The 24,429-nt window shown below is 38.2% G+C and overlaps 1 long non-coding RNA gene across 3 annotated transcripts; it reads right to left on the reverse strand.

Moving 5' to 3' along the window:
* Positions 1 to 21,528: 21,528 nt before the first annotated feature.
* LOC145571099 (uncharacterized) lies at positions 21,529 to 24,168 on the reverse strand. 3 transcript variants are annotated; one of them, XR_014096566.1, is made up of 4 exons: positions 23,980 to 24,168; positions 23,650 to 23,904; positions 22,688 to 23,103; positions 21,529 to 21,873 (listed from the first exon to the last, which is right to left on the reverse strand). It is a non-coding gene; the product is annotated as an uncharacterized LOC145571099 (long non-coding RNA). The 3 variants fall into 3 exon arrangements; XR_014096564.1 differs by having other exon boundaries at positions 22,688 to 23,039; positions 23,650 to 24,167; XR_014096562.1 differs by having other exon boundaries at positions 23,650 to 24,167.
* Between the last annotated feature and the right edge of the window lie 261 nt (positions 24,169 to 24,429).

Genomic DNA, 24,429 nt, shown 5'->3' on the forward strand with positions numbered 1-24,429 from the left:
TTGTCTTTCTTTGGAACTGGACGATGTTGGCGACCCATTCGGGGTATTTGGATACCTTGATGAAACCTGCAGTTATTTGTTTTTGGACTTCTTCTTTTATTTTAAGAGCTACGTCGGGTTTCATTCGACGTAACTTTTATTTTACAGGTTTCATTCCTGGAATTAGTGGTATAGTGTGTTGAGCTATTTCTCTAATAATGCCTGGAATATCTTCGTATGACCAAGCAAATACATCGATGATTTATTTAAGTAAGTTAATTAAATCGGTTCTTTCTTGTTCATTAAGTGTTAATCCGATTTTAACTTCTCTTTTATTGGTTGAATCATTTAAGATATCAACCGTTTCAGTTTCTTCAATTATCGGTGTTTTTTTTTCGAGTGTTTCCATTGCTTTAGTAAGTTCTTTATCTTTTTCATTGTTAGTTTAGCAATGCTCGTCATCTTGGGTTAGAGAAGAACACAAGAAATAAGGAGAAGGAGAAATATTATTATACTCTGAGATCATTACATCAAAGAGTGATATGTCCTCAGGGACTTGATCACTAACTATTCTAGGAGAAGAAAAAGAGGGAGGAGGTGCTACTATTAAGACCTAGAAGACTCTAGAGGGAGAGACTCCGACTCGAACTCTGACTCAGACGACTCTTCAAACATTGGTCCTTGCCCTGTCGTGATGGATATTTTTCTTCCACTTGGAGTAGTCACCTTGACAGTCTTGCGCCACCCTTGTAGTGATCCTTCAGCTGGAGTGATTAGCTTCGAGGGATCGAAGCTTTCGCTTTGTAAGACTATTTGAATGAGCGAGGAGTTATCCTCTTTAAAAGTTGGCTCATTCTTTTCTCGCCCAAATAGTAATCCCATGACGTTAAAATCAAAGCATGGGGGTGCTTTCTCCTTATGGAAAGGAGTTGGGATTTCATCTGTGAAGTAACAATCCAAGAAAATCTCAAATCCCGGTTGCCTTATGCCATTTATAACAAATGGCTCGGGAAATTCATGGCATGGATAGTCCTCTCCTTCTGTTATAAATTGACCATTAAGTGTAAGAGGGTACTGATCCATTGGGATTGCTTTCTTTTGAGTGCGAGCGTCTCTGCGTGCCTTTGACTTTTCCTGGGCTCGCTTGAGATCTTTCCGAGTCGGTTCGAAACCAAGTCCGAAAGTTTCTAACTTAGGGAGGCTAGGTGACTCCAGCGATTTTGCTATTCCTTTCTTCTTTCCTAGGGTCATCCTAGGAAAATGTCCTTGTTTCTTTAGAATAGCATTTACAATCATTTTGGAATGGGGGTTATGGCAAAGAGGGGTCCTTTCATCCTCCTGGATTAAGGAGACTTCTTCGTTAAAGCCCCATAAGTCTTCATCATCCTCGTTGTGCTCCACATTAATGATTGAATTTTCTATGGACTTGATCCTCATAGGCGAAGCATCGATGGTGATGGGAATTCCCCCAACTATAGCTTTTACTTGTTGGTGGAGAGATGAGGGGACAACCTTTAGGTCATGAAGCCAAGGGCGCCCCAACAGTAAATTGAACGAAGCTTTAATGTCTACAACTTGGAAAGTAGCAGCATGTTCTATTGCTCCCGCCGTTACATTTAGGGTAATTTTACCAAGAGCTTGACGACGAGTGTTGTCTTAGGCCCTTATTCCTTGTGTAGACGGAGTTAAATCTTCATCCCTTATGCCTAGCATCCTCGCAGTTCTAAGTGGACAGACGTTGATGGTCGATCCATTGTCTACAAGAGTCATAGGGACATTCATTCTCTTGCAAACTACTGTGAGGTTTAATGCCTTGTAATGTTTGTCACCTTCTGGAGGTAAATCCTTGTTAGAAAAGGTGATCAAATTAATCGGACTAGGAAGATCACTTGTGAGGAAGTTGGCTAACCCTTCAGGAGTGGTGTCAGAATCTATCCCTATTTTGTCCAAGGCGTTCGTTACAGCCAACCTATGATCTCGAGATGTTGCCAAAAGTTTCTATACGTTCATTTCAACCTTTGTCTTCTTAAACTGCTTGACGATATCATTGTCTTCAATGATAGGTATGGAAATTTGCTGTGTGGTTGGCATAGGTTGTGTTGAGACGGGAGGTTACATTCTCCCGGATCTTGTGAGGACGTCTATCGATGAGTCTTCTTCAGTCCAAAAGTCATCCATGGCGTACGACACAGATGGTGGAGATCCTAATATGTCTTTTAAATAGACTTCTTCTTAATCACTGTCCCAAACTCCATTAATGGTTGCATTGTCCTCTTGTGGAACTTGGACTAGTTTCTTTTCATCAATCATTTTCTGAACAAAATCCTTGAATTTGAAACAGTTTTCGATAGTGTGACCTCCTGATTGATGATACTGACAGTAATACCTATCTTTCCTTTTCAATGATTCGAATGCTCTTGGTTCGAGAGGTTTGATCTCGCCACTCTCGGAGAGCATTTCGAACATTTGTGCATATGGGATCCCAATTGGAGTGTAAATTCTATTACTCTTCTTGGGTTTTTCAGTGACTTGTAAAGGAAAACGCTTTGCCTCATAAGTCGTTCTCATGGGTGTCAATTCTCTCTTAGGTTCATCTTTCGGGAGTGGAACCTCGTCATATTTCTTTTGAAGTTCCTTTATAGCTTTGAGAGTTTCACGTATCAAACGCGACCCTTCCATCATATACAGTGTGAGCGATTGTATGTCTTCTTTACTTGCCGGTTCTGGAAGGCTATCCATTGCGTCAAAGAATATCTTCTCGTCTTCTCCAATGGCATGGATTTCTTTGACAGTTTTAATGAGAGATGCGGGGTCAATCTCGTTTTCCTCATCAGAGATAGATAAGGCATGAGCGAGAGGTGCATTATCAATGCTTGGCTTCTTGCTGGCAGGGGGCAATGGTAGTTTGTTGTTATCGATTAAGTCTTGGATAGCTTTCTTAAGCTTCCAACAGTTTTCGGTGAGATGGCCCCTTCCTTGGTGATACTTAAAGTGTGCATTGGGGTTCCAATTAGCCGACCTCTTTTCGACTGGTGGGTCTCCAAATGGTCCAATAGGAGTTATAAGACCTTTTGCATTTAATCGATCAAATGCGGTGTCATAACTCATGCCAATAGGAGTAAAGTTTCTCCTAAATGGTTTCTTTTGTCCTTGATTGTTCATAGCAAGGACTTCACCTAAATTAAAAGTCCTAACGTTGTTTGAGTGGGTGGTTTTGGAAGAAGAAGGATTGTCGTTCTTCTTTCCTTTCCAGCCACTGTTGGAGTTATTGTTGGCATCTTTTAACTTAGCCAGGTCGTCTTCAATATTGATCCCAATGTCGTAGACGGCCTTGAAGGTATGGAGATTATTTTGATACTTGAGATGCTTGGAATATTTTTCTTGAAGGTTTTTGATGAACAACCTTACAGACTCTTTTTCACTTGGCACCTCAATCATCTTAGCTGAGGTTTCTCTCCATTTGTTAAAGAAAGAGGTGAAGCCTTCGTTCTCTTTCTGTTTGAGGATTTCAAGTTCTCTATGGTCAGTCTCAACTTGAATGTTGCACTTGTATCTATCAACGAAAGCGTTTACTATGGACTCCCAGGTAGAGGTCTTTTCTTTCTCGAGAGAAAAGAACCATTGTTGGCAAACGGTCTCGAGAGATAGTGAGAACAGAGAGGGGAAAACCTTCTTAACGATACCCTTAATACTCATTATGGTTTCGATGGCTCTTTGACAGGGTAAAGTCGTATCCCCTAATCAAAAGTAAATACCTAAATCCTCTAACTAAAGTAGATAGGGAAGTAGGGTCGATCTCAACAGGGAAACAAGTCTTTTTACTCCTAATTAATATTTATATTTGAGTATGAAACTAAACTACAAAGAATAAGAGTAGGGAGAAAACAATATATAAAAGGATCTAGGGCATAGGTTCACCAATAAATAATACTCCAGGGTAAAACATAGTAATCAATCATTGACATTGCATAAATAACACGATCAACAGGCTCTCGCAATTTATTAATCACCACAGATCTAACAGGCTTTCGCAATTTACTAGATCTAAGTTCTTATTGAAAAATAGCCTTTAATATCAAACCAACATCTGCTCGATTCATCAATTTAATATTGCCATACTTTTACAAGCCGCAATTGTAAAACGTTAAAACAATTCAATAAGAAATTATCATGCAATACCAATAGTCAATAATAGTCAATCATCAATGCATCAATTAACCAGATTGTAAAGGGCTTTCGCTACGTATTACAATCACACAATTAATTTACCGGTATTAAATCTCATCTCTCGAATCTCGACTTAACCATTTATAAATTAATCTGCCTATGGAAACTAGACCTAAACATCAATTCTCATCTGTCAAATCTCGAATCAATGTTGTCAAACTCATGCATAAAAGATCAGGCCTAATCTAGTCAAAGAGCATTAAATCAATCAATAGGAAATTAATCTAGCATTGATAATTAACAACAACAAATTACCCCTTCATATTATTTATTAGATCCTCATAAACCCTAGAAATAGAACTACTCACACATATTAAAAACTAAACTAATCAAAGCAATAAAATAAGACATGATTAAAGGAATAGAATAAATAACTAAGATTAAGAGAAGAGGAATCGTTACCAAAATAAATCTGAAATTAAGAGTAGAATTAAGAACAAAGGTTTAGAGATAGAATTCTAAGAGAATAATTAAGAGAGTAAAGAAAAAGAAAAAAAAAAGAAGAAGAAGAAGATCCTAAAATCGTATTACGGAGGAGTATTTATACCCCGTACAAAATCCTAAACTAAAACAAATTAAAACGACGTTAAGCGTCAACTAATAAAACACGCGCCCGATCGGGCGCGCCTTTTTGCTCATAATACAAATCTCGCGCCCGGCCGGGCGCGATCCAAAGTTTCTCCCGCCCGGCCGGGCGCGCCTTCGGGCGCCAGCCTTTTTGGCCGGGCGGCTCTCTTGGGCCACTGTTTGGACTTCGATTGGGCTCTAACTCTTCAGACCAATCTGGGTTTCCTCTTTGGGTCTTGAATACTCGGTCTAAATGCCCCGGTATCACCTATACCGAGCCCTTAATCACCGGTTCGATGGCTCTAACCGGCCCTGGGCTATAAAATCTAGTCGTGCTTCCCCAATGCTCGTGATTGCTCCAAAATATCTCGGGAAAATACTCCAAAAGCATAAATCCCTGCAAAAGTCAACCAAATCTACGAAAACACTAGAAAACACCAATTAGTAATAAAAGTGGCTCTAAAGAGCCAAAAACACTACTAATTATGACCAAGGGACAAGGGTAAAATACTACATAAAATAGACACATCAAACTCCCCCAAGCCAAACCTTTGCTTGTCTCTAAGAAAAGATCTCATCAATGAATCAAGAAATATGCTTCACCCCAATAAGTAAAAATCAAGCACAAACGATCCAGGGTAAATCAAATAAACACGCTTCAAAGTAAACCAATCAAATCCATCTAATTGCCAATCTTCCCTAACAATTGTCAAACAGAGCAAACCACAAGAGCATATAGAATTCAAGACTAGTGCTCACACACTCAACTCTCATTTATGTGGCGAGTAAAAGATGTACTCGATCGCTCTCCATCCAACCCCTTTATGTGAACAATGCCCTCCCAACTCACACTCTCGTGTGTATAAAAACAATATACGCTCAATCCTACTAGTCCACTCGAAATATGTCAAATCATAACTTGCATTGATAAGCAACACTTTCACATTCATACAATTCTATGCATAAAGGTCGGATGGTCTTTAAAGCTTTTAATGTAAGGCTAGGGTAAAGGGTAGGATAAATTTGGGAATAAGTGAGAGAAAAGCTATGCTTAAAGGAGCCATATCCTAATAAAACCCACGATAAAAAATAACTAATGATCAATATCTCCTACATAACCAACTCTAACATCAACCAAAATATACTCCAATCATAATAAATAAACCCAACTCTTACAATTTCACTCATAAGATATAATAATGAAGTAATAGAGTGAATAAACAAACTTTATTTCCAAACTTGAATTTTTTTTCATTGAAGCTCTATCATTTTTCTTTTGATCAACCTCCAACTAAAACATTTGAACATTGAGCACTTTTCTTTTCTTTTGAAGTTCACTTATTTTTACATTTTTTTTTCTTGAACTTCTCTTTTTTTTCTTCATAATATCATGCTTTATTTTTTCAAGAAAATATAACTCTCAAACTCATCAAAAATAAACATGAATAACAACAAAACAACTTCTCAAATCCCACCCAAATTGTGCTAATAATAAGCACACTACAAACTCCCTCACCTAACTCACTAATAGCTCCCCCAAGCCAAGCTTGGGACTAGTAACCAACGGGGCAAAATAGGCTTGTAATGCGGCTAATAAACAACAAAAGGTCAAGGCAACAACATGGGTAGCAAGAAGGGAACAAAAGTATCTACAATATCTGGAGGCTACCTAAAAGAACAAATGCCTTCGTCCTCCACAATGTGCATAATAATGAATCATATAAACATTACTAATAGTTGCAAACCAATACTTAAATTCATTGACATACCAGGAACTATGGAACTATCACACATTCCTAACCAAATCAACTAGTCAAGCACTATATTCACAAGCAGTTGGACAAAATTGACGCATGTTAAGGTTTCAAGGCAATCAAACATCAAATCATGATCAACTAAGCCACAATTCTTATCATCAAATACCAGGAATCAAAACAATTTTTCTCAAGTAAGGGGCACAGGGAAGCATGATTCATAATTCATTGGAACGTATTTTTGGATTTTTTTATTTTTGGATTTTTTTTTTTTTGTATTTTTATATATAAAGAAAGTAATAAAACTAACCTAGAAAGCGAGAAATCTAACCTAAGAAAACACACCAAAAATAAAAGAGAAGAGAAAAAGAAAAATACCAAACCAAAATCTCCCCCAAGCCAGAATCAGACAATGTCCTCATTGGCCTCGGAAACTAGCCCAGCATACCTAGTCCTCATCATCCTCATCCATCGAGCCGAAACCCGCACCTCCACTACCACCTGCACCACCTGCACCAGAAGAGCTACCACCAAAATAATCAGCGTGAAAACTCCCCCCCGCCGGTCCCCCGAAAGGAATGTCCTGCCCGTACCCGAAGAAAGAAGAATAGTCGGTGTAAATACCACGGGCAGTGGGATCCCTATCGTATCCCTGGGGTGGAGGCTGAAACCAGTCAGGGTGAATAGCGTCGTCGGGAATGTTGCCCCGACGAGCATAATCATCGTACATAGGGTAGAAAGCTCTACCCTGGTTCCTCTCTAGGTACCCTAACCTCTGGTCTAAAGAACCTACCATCCTCCTAAGGTCAGAATGTGAATGCTCGATACGTCCTAGGGCCTGACCTATACTCTGAAGATCCCAAACTGGGTCAGAGTCAACATGAGGGACGGAATGGGACATACGAGGTGGAGAGAAAGCCACCTCGGGCTGAGGCTGGGGTGGTGGAACTGGTGGTGGTGGTGCTTGACCCCTAGCGTTGCAACTAAAACATCATAAGTGTAAGAAGGTTGCCCTGGGGGAAAGGCGGTCAAGTCAGGACTGGGTAAGGGAAAAATAGGCAAAGGTTGCTCGTTCCCAGTCCGAATACACCAAAAGGGTGTCCGCTCGCTATCCGGTCTAACTCACCCCACATCTTCAAAATACCTAGCAGTCATGTAGGTATCTGGTCCACAGTTGGTCAGCTGGTGGGGTCCGTCTACTACAAAACCGGCCTTTTTCACCGCTATTCGAGTGATAAGGCCACCTAAACGGATAGGGGACTTGGAAGTGGTGCTGGCTGTGGCATGCCTACTCAAATGGTGAACTATAAACCTACCTATGTTCAATTTCCCGTACCCGTACACATAATGTCCTATGACAGCTAGTTCGTTAGTTTGAGCGTTATGGGGCTCGGCCCTACCTAAAAAACACAACCCGCAAATCTTTGCCAGATTTTTGGGACAGGGTGGTGAATAGGTTTGGTACTATCATGTTGGGGGTCGGGGGTAGGTAAACCAGTTAAAGCATAATATAAGTTACCCATTTTATAATCCGCATGCCACTGGTGAGATAATTAAGAATTTAATTCAAAAATTTTACAAAATTCTACAAAAGTTAAACTAATATTTCGATTATTTAACCTGAAAAATAAATTTGGCCCATTTCTACTACTAACAACATGAAAAGTGGACAGGAATTCACAAGTAAGTTCTCGGTATGTAGGATAGTGCATGTCAACAAATTTTCTCATGCCAATGTTATTCAAAAATCGTTTAACAAAATCATACAAACCTAATGATTCTAGGGTAGGGCGGTGTAACCACGGAGAAGGAATTACCTCACGACCGACCAAATGCTCTAGCCGTTCCTTTTGTTCCCGGCTCACAATCCGGATCGTCGGCCAATACGGGAGTTGCAAGTCCGAGTCGTATTCCTCCCTCGAACTGGAGCTCCTACCGAAAATGGACCTAGCCCTCTTTGAAGCCATGTTCAAGAAATGGGTTTGAAAATTTATTGAATTAAAACTGAAAAATTTTTATATGAAAGTGAAGAGGACGAAGAGAAGATCACAAATATGTAAAGAGTTTTGAATTTGGATAAGAAATGGAGGAGGAATCTTAGAGAGAAGTTAGAGAGAATTTGAGTTTTAGAGAGAGAAAGTTATGGAGGAAAAAGAAATAATGAGAAATGGTGAGGAAAGAGGAAGGAAAAAAATCTCGTATAAGGCTCGCGCCCGGTCAGGTCACAGCTCGCCCGGCCGGGCGATCTGAATAATTTTTATGCTGAAACTCGCGCCTGGTCGGGCGATCTATTGCTTCGACTATCTCCAATTCTCGCGCCCGGTCGGGCGCCATTCGCCCGATCGGGCGATCTATCGACTGATTTTTGGATCTTCTCGCGCCCGGTCGGGCGCCCTTCGCCCGATCGGGCGATCTGTAAGCAAAAAATTTCGCCCTTCTCGTGCCTGATCGGTCGGGCAAAATTACTCGTTTTCTGATCCTTGCTCTCGTGCCCGATTGGGCGAGCTTCGCCCGGTCGAGCCCGAGACTAAATCGGCGAAAAATTAATTTTCGTCTTTTCTCCAAAATTTTGCTAACTCTTTTCCTTCAAACCTGTACAAACACTCATAGAACTCGTTAAATTCCCTCATCTCTCCTCTCATAAGAAAAAGAAAAGAAAAACTAGTCTAAAAAGCATTAAAAATACGGGTTGCCTCCCGCAAAGCGCTGGTTTATCTAGGTCCCGCACGACCTCCTTACCAAGTACAATTTCTAGGACCCTTGGCCTAACGCTTGATCGGTTGGTTTCTCACCCGGTCTAGCGGTGTTTAGGCTGCGATGCGGCTTCCTGACATACCCTGTGGGACGCCAAATCACCTTATCTGGTGGATCCTCCTTGACTTGGACAGGGGGATCTTCAATGCTACACACTAAAAATCCTTCTTCAATCGAGTGTTGCTTCAAATTGTCATTGCGTTCAACACTTGCAACTCGATCTGGCGGAACACTTACCGTAGGCTCGATTCGCGCAACTTGCTTGATCGGTTCCACCTTTTCATCCTCAAAACCAAGACCAACATTGTAGAGTGCTCTTTCTATTGCATCGACTTCCTTCTGCCATTTGTCTATCTCATCTAAAAAGGATGCAGCACAAGATACCGCCTCCAAGGGATCTTTTTCAAGAGCTTGGGGCTTGTTAGAATAATTTACAACCACTTTAACACTGAAACATTTCTCCTCAGTCATGTTGTTTTTAGGGGCACTATTCAGATTAAAAACAACTTTATCATCCCCTACTGATAGTGTTAACTTACCACTTCGTACATCTATGACTGCTCCTGCAGTGTTAAGGAATGGTCTACCCAAAATAATTGGGGTTTGCATATCCTCAGCCATGTCAAGAACAACAAAGTCTACAGGTATATAAAATTCACCTACTCTAACGGGGACATCCTCTAAAACACCTAAGGGGTATTTGAAAGAACGGTCGGCCATTTGTAGAGTTATATTGGTGGCTTTTAATTTACCCATATTCAACTTAGAACACACAGATAATGGCATGACGCTAACATTAGCACCCAAATCACATAATGCATTATCAATCAAGAGATTGTCAATATAACAAGGGATAGAAAAACTACCCGGATCTTTTAATTTAGGTGGAGACTTATTTTGAAGTAAAGCACTACACTCTGCAGTGAAAGCTACTGTCTCTACCTCACTATTAGACCTTTTTCTCGTCAATATTTCTTTCATAAATTTTGCATATGAGGGGATTTGTGTGATCAATTCAGTAAAGGGAACTGCTTATCTAAGTTTTTCTTCAATTGACGATTGGGGAATGGAAGTTTGATAATTGGCTTTGGAGCATTATTATTCTTGTCTGGAGTAGCCACCTTCTCTGGAGTTGTACCCTGCAATGTAGAATTAGATATGTTAGTATTATCCTTTAGCCCTGCAGGGCTATCAACTACATTGTTTGGTTTAATGGAATCAAGATTAGCATTATTTGATAAAACAGGTTCATCAACTTTGGGCATAGAGGGCCCTTCATAGTTTGAACCACTCCTTAGAGTAATTGCAAATGCTTGATCCGTAGGCCTAGTAGGCTGTGCCGGCAAGGCTCCCTATTGGCGGGCTTGTAGAGTAGCGGAGAGTTGCGCAATTTGACTATCTATAATTTTATTATGTGCTAGAATTTGATCAATTGTCGCATCTCTGCTCTCCATGTGCTTTTGCATATTAATCAACATTGCTCTTATTTCCGCCAAAGAAGGGTCGGAAAATGAGGAGGGTTTTTGTGGCTGGTTCTTCTGGCTAGCATTGGGATGATAATATTTCTGCTGTTGTGGCGCCTGTGGTTCTTGTGGTGGTGGATTTTGAACATTAGTGCTCCGGTAGGAAAGGTACGGATGATTCCGATACCCAGGATTGTAGGTGTTGGAGTATGGGTTATTCTGCCTATAAGCTTGGAAGGCATTAACTTGCTCCACGGAACTCCTGCAATCTTGCTCCCAATGACCTACTATACCACAATTTTCACAGAAAGCCTCATTAGAATTATTATTAATTGCAGAAACATTAGCTACATTAGCAGTGCTCAGATTATCTAATTTTTGGCAAATAGAGGTTAGTTGAGCTTGAAAAAAGGATACAAAGTCGACACTATGCTTCCCCTTGTTAGCAAATCCTCTGGGATTCCCATATTGGGAATTGTGTATCGCCATATCTTCAATAACCTGACCTGCATCGTCAACATTAAGATTCATGAATCTCCCACTAGCTGCAGAGTCTAAAATTATTCTAGAGGAATTTCCAATGCCGTTATAAAAGGTTTGGATTAACTGCCATTGCGCTAAATTATGGTGAGGGAATTCTCTTTGTAAGTCCTTGAACCTCTCCCAAGCCTCATATAAAGATTCATCGGCTTCTTGGGCACTCCGTAGTACTGCTGTTCTCTCTGCAGGATAATACTTGTTATAGAAATTCATAACAAGAGTTTCCCAGTCAGTTATACCAAGTGTAGTTCTATTTAGGCCATTAAACCACAATTTAGCTTTTCCAGTTAAAGAGAAGGGAAAGAGAATCTCCCTGATTTGGTCATGAGTGACCCTGGCTTGCCTGATGGTGTTGCAATATTGACAATAGTCGGCAATGTGAAGATTCGGGTCTTCACCCTTGGCTCCACTGAATTGCTTCCTCTCTATCATCGTTATAAATTGAGGTTTGATTTCGAATTGAACCCCATCAAGAGCCGGAGTAGGGGTGAGATGTGGAAAATCCGTAAGCTTTGGTTGTGAATAATCACTAAGCTTCTTTGGAGCCGTCATCTCTGATTCTGCGTCTGATGATGCCTCTAAATCGCTAGAATCAGTTAGAGGATCGCGGTGATTATTGTTATTATCACCAGAATCCGCCAGGATTTGCTTGTAGAGATTTTTCTGTCTATGGAAGGAACGTTCGATCTCAGGATCGAATGGGATATAACCTGATCTGGAACGCCTGGGCATAAACAAAAACTAGAAGAAAATATGAGATTTGTCTCAGAGAACTAACGCTCTCTAAGACAAAAAGGGAAATAATCTAGACTACAAAAACAATCAGAAATAAAAATAAAACCGTTTCCCCGGCAACGGCGCCAAATTTTGACAAGGTAAAGTCGTATCCCCTAATCAAAAGTAAATACCTAAATCCTCTAACTAAAGTAGATAGGGAAGTAGGGTCGATCTCCACAGGGAAACAAGTCTTTTTACTCCTAATTAATTATTATAATCTAAATTATCTAAGTAACCAATATTTATATTTGAGTATGACACTAAACTACAAAGAATAGGAGTAGGGAGAAAACAATATATAAAAGGATCTAGGGCATAGGTTCACCAATAAATAATACTCCAGGGTAAAACATAGTAATCAATCATTGACATTGCATAAATAACACGATCAACAGGCTCTCGCAATTTATTAATCACCACAGATCTAACAGGCTTTCGCAATTTACTAGATCTAAGTTCTTATTGAAAAATATCCTTTAATATCAAACCAACATCTGCTCGATTCATCAATTTAATATTGTCATACTTTTACAAGCCACAATTGTAAAACGTTAAAACAATTCAATAAGAAATTATCATGCAATACCAATAGTCAATCATCAATGCATCAATTAACCAGATTGTAAAGGGCTTTCGCTACGTATTACAATCACACAATTAATTTACCGGTATTAAATCTCATCTGTGGAATCTCGACTTAACCATTAATTAATCTGCCTATTGAAACTAGACCTAAACATCAATTCTCATCTGTCGAATCTCGAATCAAAGTTGTCAAACTCATGCATAAAAGATCAGGCCTAATCTAGTCACAGAGCATTAAATCAATCAATAGGAAATTAATCTAGCACTGATAATTAACAACAACACATTACCCCTTCATATTATTTATTAGATCCCCATAAACCCTAGAAATAGAACTACTCACACATATTAAAAACTAAACTAATCAAAGCAATAAAATAAGACATGATTAAAGAAATAGAATAAATAACTAAGATTAAGAGAAGAGGAATCGTTACCAAAATAAATCTATAATTAAGAGTAGAATCAAGAACAAAGGTTTAGAGAGAGAATTCTAAGAGAATAATTAAGAGAGTAAAGAAAAAGTAAAAAAAAAACGAAGAAGAAGATCCTAAAATCGTATTACGGAGGAGTATTTATACTCCGTACAAAATCCTAAACTACAACAAATTAAAACGACGTTAAGCGTCAACTAATAAAACACGCGCCCAATCGGGCGCGCCTTTTTGCTCATAATACAAATCTCGCGCCCGGCCGGGCGCGTCACCGGGCGCGATCCAAAGTTTCTCCCGCCCGGCCGGGCGCGCCTCCGGGCGCCAGCCTTTTTGGCCAGGCAGCTCTCTTAGGCCACTGTTTGGACTTCGATTGGGCTCCAACTCTTCAGGCCATTCTAGGTTTCCTCTTTGGGTCTTGAATACTCGGTCCAAATGCCCCGGTATCACCTATACCGAGCCCTTAATCACCGGTTCGATGGCTCTAACCGGCCCTGGGCTATAAAATCTGGTCGTGCTTCCCCAATGCTCGTGTTTGCTCCAAAATATCTCGGGAAAATACTCCAAAAGCATAAATCCCTGCAAAAGTCAACCAAATCTACGAAAACACTAGAAAACACCAATTAGTAATAAAAGTGGCTCTAAAGAGCCAAAAACACTACTAATTATGACCAAGGGACAGGGGTAAAATACTATATAAAATAGACACATCACTCTTAAATGAAAATAAGGGTTATCAGTTGCTTTGAATTTCGGGATGTCATTGGCATTGAACTTCTGCGGGAGAAGATCTTTGTCCACCGAGACCCCTTATGAAGTAAGCCCTTGAAACTTGTAGTCGCTAGATAGTTTTCTTAGACTCTCTTGCATGAGGTCCATCAGTTGTTGCTTCACGGAATCATCGATCTTAAGTGTGAGGAGCTTCAGTGCCTCAGTCACGGTAACCAGTTGGTTCCTAAGCTCATTGACTTCTTCTTGTGTTGCCGTTATGGTCTTAGCTTTCCTCTTACGAGCTATGGGTTTGTCGAAAAGTTGGACTTGAACAAAAAGGTTGTCTTTGATTAACAGTCCTTCTTTTCTTGACCACGCACTGTAATTTAAACCATTTTGCGTTTTAATTACTTGACTCAAATCGACTTGACTTTATGGTTTTTTAAAGAGGGAAAAAAAAAATGGGTGCATATTTTTGGCAAAAATTAGCAAAAATAATGTATATATTTTTAGGGAACTAAGTATAGTTTTTAAATTGGAGGATTAATATCCGACTTACCCTCCTAAAAAAAATTACGGAAAAAACGCGCATACAAGACTCTCTTAGACATGGTCAAAGTGTGTGTATTGGTGTGTGCGTTGAGTGTAAGTGACATGCTTGGACTCTTGTGTAAGACCATGGGACATAGTGCCTAAAATCGATTAATGACTCAACCAAGTACTATTGACAGCGAAAATTAACCGAATTAATTAGCAAACTTGTTAATTAGATCCTAGGTGATGACTCGACCAATAATCCGAACTGTCGGCAAAACGACAGGACTGGAGTCGCACTGTGTAGTGTAGCGCCAAACAACAGAGCTGTCGCCAGGCACCACACGCCACAGAGTGGCGCTACAGTCCAGACTTTGGCGCCAATGCTGGAGCTTCAATCTGGGACTGTTTTCGGTGTTATTAATCAACAGGGGTATGCCTAAAGTCGTACTAGGTCAATTCTGATTAAAATATTAGACTTTATTGACTCAAATTAATTAATTAATTAATTAGGCAAAGTTCTTTAAGTCATGAATTTATTTAATCTCAACACAAGTCAAACAAACGGTTAAGAAAACATATATATGCACAACAAATAATGCACAATTAGTCAAGTAGGCACAATATGATGCAATGAGTTTGCAACCTAACCATGGCTCTAGCTCTCTAAAGTTTTGGATATGGTTTAGTCAATAGAGGGCCCATGGTTAATTGTTCGGTTGCACCGCGCGGAAGCCTAACCGTGAAGGGTTGGCGCGAGTGGATGGGACAGCGCGAGTTTTAGAAAAAACTCGCTTCCATGGTTTCGTGAATTCAACATTCTTGGATGTACCCTTTGTTGCTCAGAGCGTTCAATCAGGTAGATGGAGCATGAATTCCCAGAGGGTTATGTCTATATGTAGAACACATATGGGTTTCAGAAAAGTGAGAAAAACTCAATCAGGAAGTAGGATCGAGCAAACAATACGAAAAACTGGTCGAAATTAGAACGCATATTTCTGGCTCGATATTGGAAGAATTTGGTGCCAGCAAACAGAGCTTGGCGCCAAGTTTTAGCTGTAGGGCCTGGCGCCAATGCTGGCGTCTGGCGCTACAGTTAAAATTCTAACGCCAATGTTCTGGTTGCTGACACTAATTCCTACATGCCTCAGCAGCTTTCTGTGCTCGATAAAATTTTCCAGTTTCGCGCAGTGTTATTTCGGTCCTAGTTGTGAAAGATATTTCTCAAATTTCCTATGTGTAAAATCCTATGTTTTTAACTCATTACGGATGATCTTTCCAATGTGATCTTTTTTAAGCATATGACAATAATGTTAATCAAAATTACGCACATGAAATACTTAGAACGTTTCGAGTCTCATCCACTCATTCTAAATCATTGCCGAAACAAATGCAGGAATTAAAATAGAAATCCTCCCCAGTGGAGTCGCCAAAAACTGTAGGGGATATTTCAAGCGTTAACCCCTAGCTTGAACCCCACTGTGATCATACACTAAAGTACGGTGGCGTCCAAAGGGAAAGAAGATAGAGCAAAAGAGTCGCCAACAAGTTTTTTAGGAACTTGTAAACTGTTTACGAGGTGAAGGTTACACCCCTTAACGATCCAGGAGATTGTCAACTCCATAAGATCTTGAACCAAATAAGGGTTCGGGGATGAAGGTACGAATCGAACCTAAAAGAGATTGAACCTGGCCTAATAATAGGCCTCTACTTTATTCTGATCGTATTCATGTGCGCTTTCTGACTAACATGCAATCAATAGTTTTACCCTAAACCTGTTTATCTATGTTGGTTGAATATTAAAGCACAAATAAAACTATTATTGGCAATCACTTTAATTATAATCACATTAACCCTAAATAAGATTATCAAATATCTTATTAAGCGTGATTACAAGTACCAAATTCCCTTTGAACATGCATAAAAGGTGTGATCAAGCAATAAACAATTAAAATTAAGCAACATAATAATAATCATCATAATTAAAATAATCATAAAAATAATTTAAACAATAATCATCATAATAACAATCATATTAATCATAATAATAATCATGTTAAAGCATAGCAAGATCCTAGGCATGATACTAACAAGATTAATAACAAACCCTAACATGTCACTAAACAAAACAAATCAAATCTTTAACCCTAACATGAATAAATATTAGGAAGAACATAAAAGGCATCGTACTATTACCCTAGACATGGTACTAGGAATCATAATAACAACCTAAGCATGAACTCTATATCATAACATCAATAAAACAATTAAAGTACTTACTTTGATGCGTCGTACCTCTTTCTAATAACAAAATACACACGTTAGTAACTTCAAGGAAAATAATAAACAAATAATTAAATTAAATAATTGAAATAGAGATTTGGGACCAAACCCTCAGAAATTAAACCTTTCACGTCTAGGGCGAAGGCAACTTCAAATATGGCTAGGTGTTTCTAGATCTAATGAATGCGGAATTTTTAACTTTGAGAGAAGGCTAGTTTAGAAGAGAGAGAGAGAGAGTAATCAAGAAAATCTTGACGAGAGTTGGTGAATCCAAACGGAGTTTTTACGACGTTATTTATAAAGAAAATCAGCCAAAAAGATAAAATATCAAAACAGAGTTTTGGCGCACGTAAAACCTGATCAGCGCCAACGCTCGCTATTGGCGCCAGGCGCTACAGCTAGCGTTCGGCGCTGATCTGGAAATTCACGCGTTTTCTTAAAATCAGATAAAAATTGCCGTACAGGAGGATAAAATCGTATTTCCCTCAAAAATGCTCTTTGATTCTAATTAAAACACTGAAAAGTCAACAAAAGTCAATTTATCAATGCTAATTGAATTAGGAATGAAAAGAACCTTCTAGAAGAATCTAGAAGACTAAAACCATTCCCAATTGCATTAGGAATGATAAATCTATATTAGGCCCTCCCCTAGATCATTGGGCCGCATACAAGGCTCAAACCGGGCCCAGTTAAGTAAATTGGTCATGACTTCCTCAATATTCATCGGAATTCGGCTTATAATATGTCGTTGGAAAGCTCTTGTCAAGCCCCATCCAACTACACTACTATTAGACCCATATCATGGACTAACCAAACTGGATTGACTGTTTTCTTAAAATAAGTTTTCAAAAACAGAGAGAAGAGAAAAGATTTAAAACTATCTGCAACACTAAACTTTCCACACTTTTTTTGGTATGATTGACAATATTGCAACACCATCAGGCAAGCCAGGGTCACTCATGACCAAATCAGGGAGATTCTCTTTCCCTTCTCTTTAACTGGAAAAGCTAAATTGTGGTTTAATGGCCTAAATAGAACTACACTTGGTATAACTGACTGGGAAACTCTTGTTATGAATTTCTATAACAAGTATTATCCTGCAGAGAGAACAGCAGTACTACGGAGTGCCCAAGAAGCCGATGAATCTTTATATGAGGCTTGGGAGAGGTTCAAGGACTTACAAAGAGAATTCCCTCACCATAATTTAGCGCAATGGCAGTTAATCCAAACCTTTTATAACGGCATTGGAAATTCCTCTAGAATAATTTTAGACTCTGCAGCTAGTGGGAGATTCATGAATCTTAATGTTGACGATGCAGGTCAGGTTATTGAAGATATGGCGATACACAATTCCCAATATGGGAATCCCAGAGGATTTGCTAACAAGGGGAAGCATAGTGTCGACTTTGTATCCTTTTTTCAAGCTCAACTAACCTCTATTTGCCAAAAATTAGATAATCTGAGCACTGCTAATGTAGCTAATGTTTCTGCAATTAATAATAATTCTAATGAGGCTTTCTGTGAAAATTGTGGTATAGTAGGTCATTGGGAGCAAGATTGCAGGAGTTCCGTGGAGCAAGTTAATGCCTTCCAAGCTTATAGGCAGAATAACCCATACTCCAACACCTACAATCCTGGGTATCGGAATCATCCGTACCTTTCCTACCGGAGCACTAATGTTCAAAATCCACCACCACAAGAACCACAGGCGCCACAACAGCAGAAATATTATCATCCCAATGCTAGCCAGAAGAACCAGCCACAAAAACCCTCCTCATTTTCCGACCCTTCTTTGGCGGAAATAAGAGCAATGTTGATTAATATGCAAAAGCACATGGAGAGCAGAGATGCGACAATTGATCAAATTCTAGCACATAATAAAATTATAGATAGTCAAATTGCGCAACTCTCCGCTACTCTACAAGCCCGCCAATAGGGAGCCTTGCCGGCACAGACTATTTTTTTGGTATGATTGACTTCTACAAGCTTCTACAAGCTTGTATTGATCAATGTTCATACACCAAGTGGAATCCATCCAACAACACTTGAAGAGAACAGTCTTATAAGTCCGTAGGGCACCAGTGAACTCCAACTCGATGATATCCTCTAGAAAACCAAAATAATCTCCACCATCTACATTGGATACGCTTACTCCATAATTCATGGTTGACTTATGTTTTTCATGGCCATAAGTTTGGAATTTGTATCCATTCACATAGAATTGGCTCCAAGTACGCACTCGCTTAGATGGGCCCATAGCCGAAGCAAACAATATTTCATCATTTGGCTTGTCTTGAATCACCAGCTTATACGACATAATTATATTAAATTGATATATGTCGTGAAGTTATAGCAACAAAGTAAGAAAACGTGTTGATGTCAAATGCGTAACACACTCACTTTCAAACTAAACCACTCGAGGAATTCAGCTTCATGTTTAATCCACACATCTTCTTTGCGAATAGTGGGTTGCATTTGAACAATGTGGTCCTTAAACCCCCTTCCATATAACCAGAGAAAGAGTATTAATGATGATGGTCGACATTGGATACGTTGCAAAATTCAATGAAATCTTAGTGAGTGTGATAATAGACAAATTTAATACCTCTCATATGGTTCAAGAATGCGGCTATTTCCCAGAACATATAAATGAGCACGTTGTAGTTCTTTCTCATCCAAAAAGCGATGCACTCCACCAGTAGAAGAATGTCCATGATCAACCGTAAACAATTCTGGAATACTATTGTGGGGAATAAATTCAAGCCTTAACCCCTAGCTTGTACCCCACTGTGATCATACACTAAAGTAAAGTGGCGTTTAAAAGGGAAGAAGATAAAGCAAAAGAGTCGCCAACAAGTTTTAGGAACATGTAAACCGTTCACGGGGTGAAGGTTACACCCCTTAACGATCCAAGAGATCGTCAACTCCATAAGGTCTAGAACAAAATAAGGGTTCGGGGATGAAGGTACAAATTCAACCTAAAAGAGATTGAACCTGCCCTAATAATAGGCCTCTACTTTATTCTGATCGTATTCATGTGCGCTTTCTAATTAACATGCAATCAATAGGTTTACCCTAAACCTGTTTATCTATGTTGGTTGATTTTAATGCACAAATAAACTATTATTGGCGATCACTTGAATATAATCAAATTAACCCTAACAAGATTATTAATTATCTTATTAAGCGTGATTACGAGTACTAATTCCCTTTAAACATGCAATAAAGGTGTGATCAAGCAATAACAATAAATGTCAAGCAACATAGTAAATAATCAATCATTAGAATAGACATAAACAATAATAATCATCATAATAGTAATAATAATAATATTCATAATCATTATAAATTATAACAATTATAATCATAATCATGTTCATGTTAATATTAAAATATAATAATAGCAAGATCCTATGCATGATACTAACAAGATTAATAACAAACCCTAGCATGTCACTAAGCATTAAAAATCAAATCTTTAACCCTAACATGATACTAACAATCATAAATATTAGGAAGAACATAGGAAGCATTGCGACAATCATATTTAATATTAAAATTACCCTAGACATTATACTAGGAATATCATAATAACAATATAAACATGATTTGTACATCATAACATCAATAAATCAATTAAAGTACTTACTTTGATGCCTCGTACCTCTTTCTAATAACAAAATACACACGTTAGTAACTTCAAGGAAAATAATAAATAAACAATTAAATTAAATAATTGAAAGAGAGATTTGGACGTCTAGGGAGAAGGCAACTTCGAATATGGCAAGGTGTTTCTAGATCTAATGAATACGGAATTTTGAATGTAAAAAGCAAGGTTTAGAAAAGAGAAAGAAAGAATTGAAATAATTAAGAAAACTTAATGAGAATTGGTGAATGATTAAGAGAGAATTAGAGAATTAATGATTGCGAATGAAAACTAATTGTAGGTGAATATTCGTTATCACTGATTGTTGATGATTGAAAACGGAGTTTTTAATACGTTATTTATAGAGAAATCAGCCAAAAAGATAAAATATCAAAACAGAACACTTGGCGCACGCAAAACGAGATTGGCGCACGCAAAACAGAGTTGGCGTCAGCACCAGCTTATTGGCGCCAGGCGCCAATGGCTAGCACCTGGCGCCAATGGTTGGCGCCAGGTGCCAGGCCTGGTTCTAGGCGCCAATGCCTAGTGTCAGGCACCAGGCCTGTTTTTGACGCGTTTTCGAAAATCAGATAAGTTTGCCGTACTGGAGGATAAAATCGTATCTTTTCCTCGAAAATGCTTTTTGATTTTAATTAAAACTCTGAAAAGTCAACAAAAGTCAATTTATCAATGCTAATTAAATTAGGAACGAAAAGAACCTTCTAGAAGAATCTAGAAGACTAAAACCATTCCTAATTGCATTAGGAATGATAAATCATTTTAGGCCCTCCCCAAGATCATTGGGCCGTACATAAGGCTCAAACCGGGCCCAGTTTAGTAAATTGGCCATAACTTCCTTAATATTCCACTACAACAAATTGACCTTTGTGCCACGTGCAAAATCGTGACACAAGTTTAAAATTCTCGTGGCTAAATTACATAGCCACGGAAATTTTGAAATTTACTCCCGTGGCACAAGAGGCCGTGGCTAGGAATTTGTCACGGGAAAATGGATGCCGTGACAAATTTTAACTTTTATGTCACGAGTACTTACGTGACAAACAAATTCACTTGTCACGAATACTAACGTGGCTAACAAATTATTTGCCACAAATTCTGCCGTGGCTAATAAGCGTTGTTGCCATAAATATTACCGTGGCTAATAACTGTGTTGCCATAAATATTACCGTGGCTAATAGCACTAATTGAAAAAAATATTTAGGCATTGGTTCAAACCGGCTTAAAGGCACCTGTTTTGCAACTTTTTTCACCCAAAATTATCAACAAACATAAAACTTAAACATTTTCATTAATAGCTTGAAATTTACACTTATCATCCAAATTATGTTTAAAAAAGACAAAAATAATCAAACTAACTAGAGTAACTAGAAGTCTACAATAGGAGCAGCAACAATCAACAAAGAAAAAGCTGTAGCAGTGTGTGGAAAACCGTTGAGCATCTAATACATTGCTTTCTCCGACCACCCTTGGAGCCACTTCTATTATGAATGCATTCCTTCTTCAAATATTTGGCATATAGTGATATAGCAACAACCGTATTTCCAGTACAAAGAAAATAATTTATTCTACCACTAGCTAGTAGCTACTCTGCAACAAGTGCCCTGCATGAACAACCAAAAGGTACAATCATTAGTTCATGTCAAAGACACAACATATCAAATGTCATGGCTTTTCTTCACTTGATTAGTCGTAGCAAACTACACACCCTATCTAAAATCTCACCCTTAAAAAACAGAAGAATTTTTTTTCTTTGATTCACTACTAACTTGAAAGCATATACTATGGATTTCCCTTTTAAACACTGGACATTAGTTATGTGGTAGCAAGCCTCATTGAAAAAGAAAGTTCCTATTCAGAAGAATTAAAACAAGGTATTATGGAGTCACAATGGCTGCTATAGTCCCTTTTTTTAACACACAACAAAAATATATGTTAGAGGCCTAACTGGCCATAAACCAGTTTACAAAAGTTGCAGTCAGATACTTGCTAGTGCTACAGTAAGAAAATTTAACACCAGAAGAATTGTGCTCATAACCATCCCATAAATATTAGACTAAGGTTCTAACAGAGTTCTTAACCAACATAAGCTTAAAACTATCAAACATATTATACAAATTTATCACTCGTACTATCAGAAATACACCCATAGGACATCCACATCAACGAACCATGATTCTTTATGAACAGATTATAAAGAAGAACAGCAACATAACCAGAACCAGAAGCACACATATCAGTTTCATTTTCATAGGCAATCTTAGCATAAGTAGGCACAAAGAAAATGATCCTTGTGACCAACCAACATAGACATTCCATGAGCAAGATTAATAAATAGGTTGATTTCAGCACTAAAAGAAAGTTAGGTTGTTAGAAAAATAGTTAGATTAACTAAAAAGGATTAACTCATTAACTTACAAAGAGAGGCAGTATATGCTTTAGCCTGCATTGCCCCTTAGTGCTCCCTGTAATATGATGGTAAGTTTTCTGTTATTTTATCAATTCTTCGCTAATTCATCTCCTATGGGTGCTGCTCCTCCAGTTAATTCGAATGTTGGGCCTGCAATGAGCTTTAGTTACCCGAACATAGGTGGGATTAAGGCTCAGTTTATGGCGATTCTAGGGAATAAGCCGTATCCTTTCCCAATTCCTGCACATGTTGGAGCAGCGCCTCCTTATAACTGATCCTATCCACAACCAATTTTATTCTACAATAGCTCTTTCTACTCTTCACAAATGCTTCATCCTTCACAAATGCAGCAACAGCAAGCTGTACAACCATCTCAGTCCATACACCTCATTACCCAACTGATGACTTTGAGAAGGCTAATATACTAATGACGCAAACAATATCCCGATTAATGCAAGTTAAACAACATTTTAAAAGGGCAGGGGGGCACTCACCCTTAACCCAAATCTTAACTTTAAAGGGTTCTAAAACATATTAGCATCCAAATTTGATTCAATCATCAAATTAAGCTCATAATATTTTTGGAAAAAAAGCTCCAATTACATACTTGCATCCACCAAATTCCATTCAAACATTAAATTAAGCTCATAATTTTACAGCAACAAAATCAAGTTCCTTATCTTATTAGTATTCATTATTTCACATCTCCTCTAAATCAATTTGTTCCTCATCAAAAAAAAAAAAAATCATTTAAATGAGTTGGTTTAACTCTCGAATCATCAGTTGGCAAGGATAACTGTGACTCTCAATATATATTCACATTTCACCCACAATTTATTTTGTTTCAGAACACATTATAATCAAACTAAGGTCAGAACACATTAAATCCAAGAAATCAAAGCATTCAACATGAAAAATTAGACCAAAAGCCAAAAAATAAAGAAAAGCTATTTAACCCGGAAACACTAACCTCGAAGTTCTGATTTTTTGTTCGAAATTATGTGAATTTGCTGTTGCTTGAATTATTGCATGAAAAACCGTAAAATTGGCTCAGAATCAGGTCCGACATTTTTCGATTTTGCTCGAATTAAGGCTGGATATTTTCAATGTTGAGGAAATTTCATTCGAATTCTACCTTATTAATTGCAGAAATTGAATCCAAGACTTGTTGAAAGACGTGAAATGGAGGAAGTCGTGGAGTTTAGGGAAGCCTAAATTGAGTGTACTGAGAATAAGATAAAACCCTAAATTGTTAATTGACTTGAAATTGGATGATGAGAAAAGGAAAGTAAAATCTTACCTTAAAAGCTGCTTCAATGGAGGACGTTAGTCTCGGCACAGGCAAGGTTGGAGCGATGCGCTTCAATGGAAACTGAGAGGGAAAGAGGGAGGGAGATGAGCCTAGTTTGTGGAGAGAACTGTTGAGACTTGAGTGCGATTCAATTTTTTATTTTTATTATTATACTTTATTTAACAAATTACTCCGTAAATAATTTGAGAAAACTTGTATGCAATAGATTAAAACAAAAAAGATTAAAAAAATAAAATTAAAAAAATAACTGTTGGTGAAACATTTACTCGTTCACTCAATCACTCGTAGTAGTCATTTGTGAATGCAACGGTGTTATGCACAAGTATCAATTACAAAACGGAAATAATATTAAAATTTCATTTATTTTCTCTGTTGAAATTTTTTGAAATAATATCTTTGAATGAAAATAATTTTTCCTTTTTTCAGTTATTAAATGTG

This window comes from Chenopodium album, chromosome 1 (assembly GCF_948465745.1).
Source record: "Chenopodium album chromosome 1, dcCheAlbu1.1, whole genome shotgun sequence".
NCBI lineage: Eukaryota > Viridiplantae > Streptophyta > Magnoliopsida > Caryophyllales > Amaranthaceae > Chenopodium > Chenopodium album.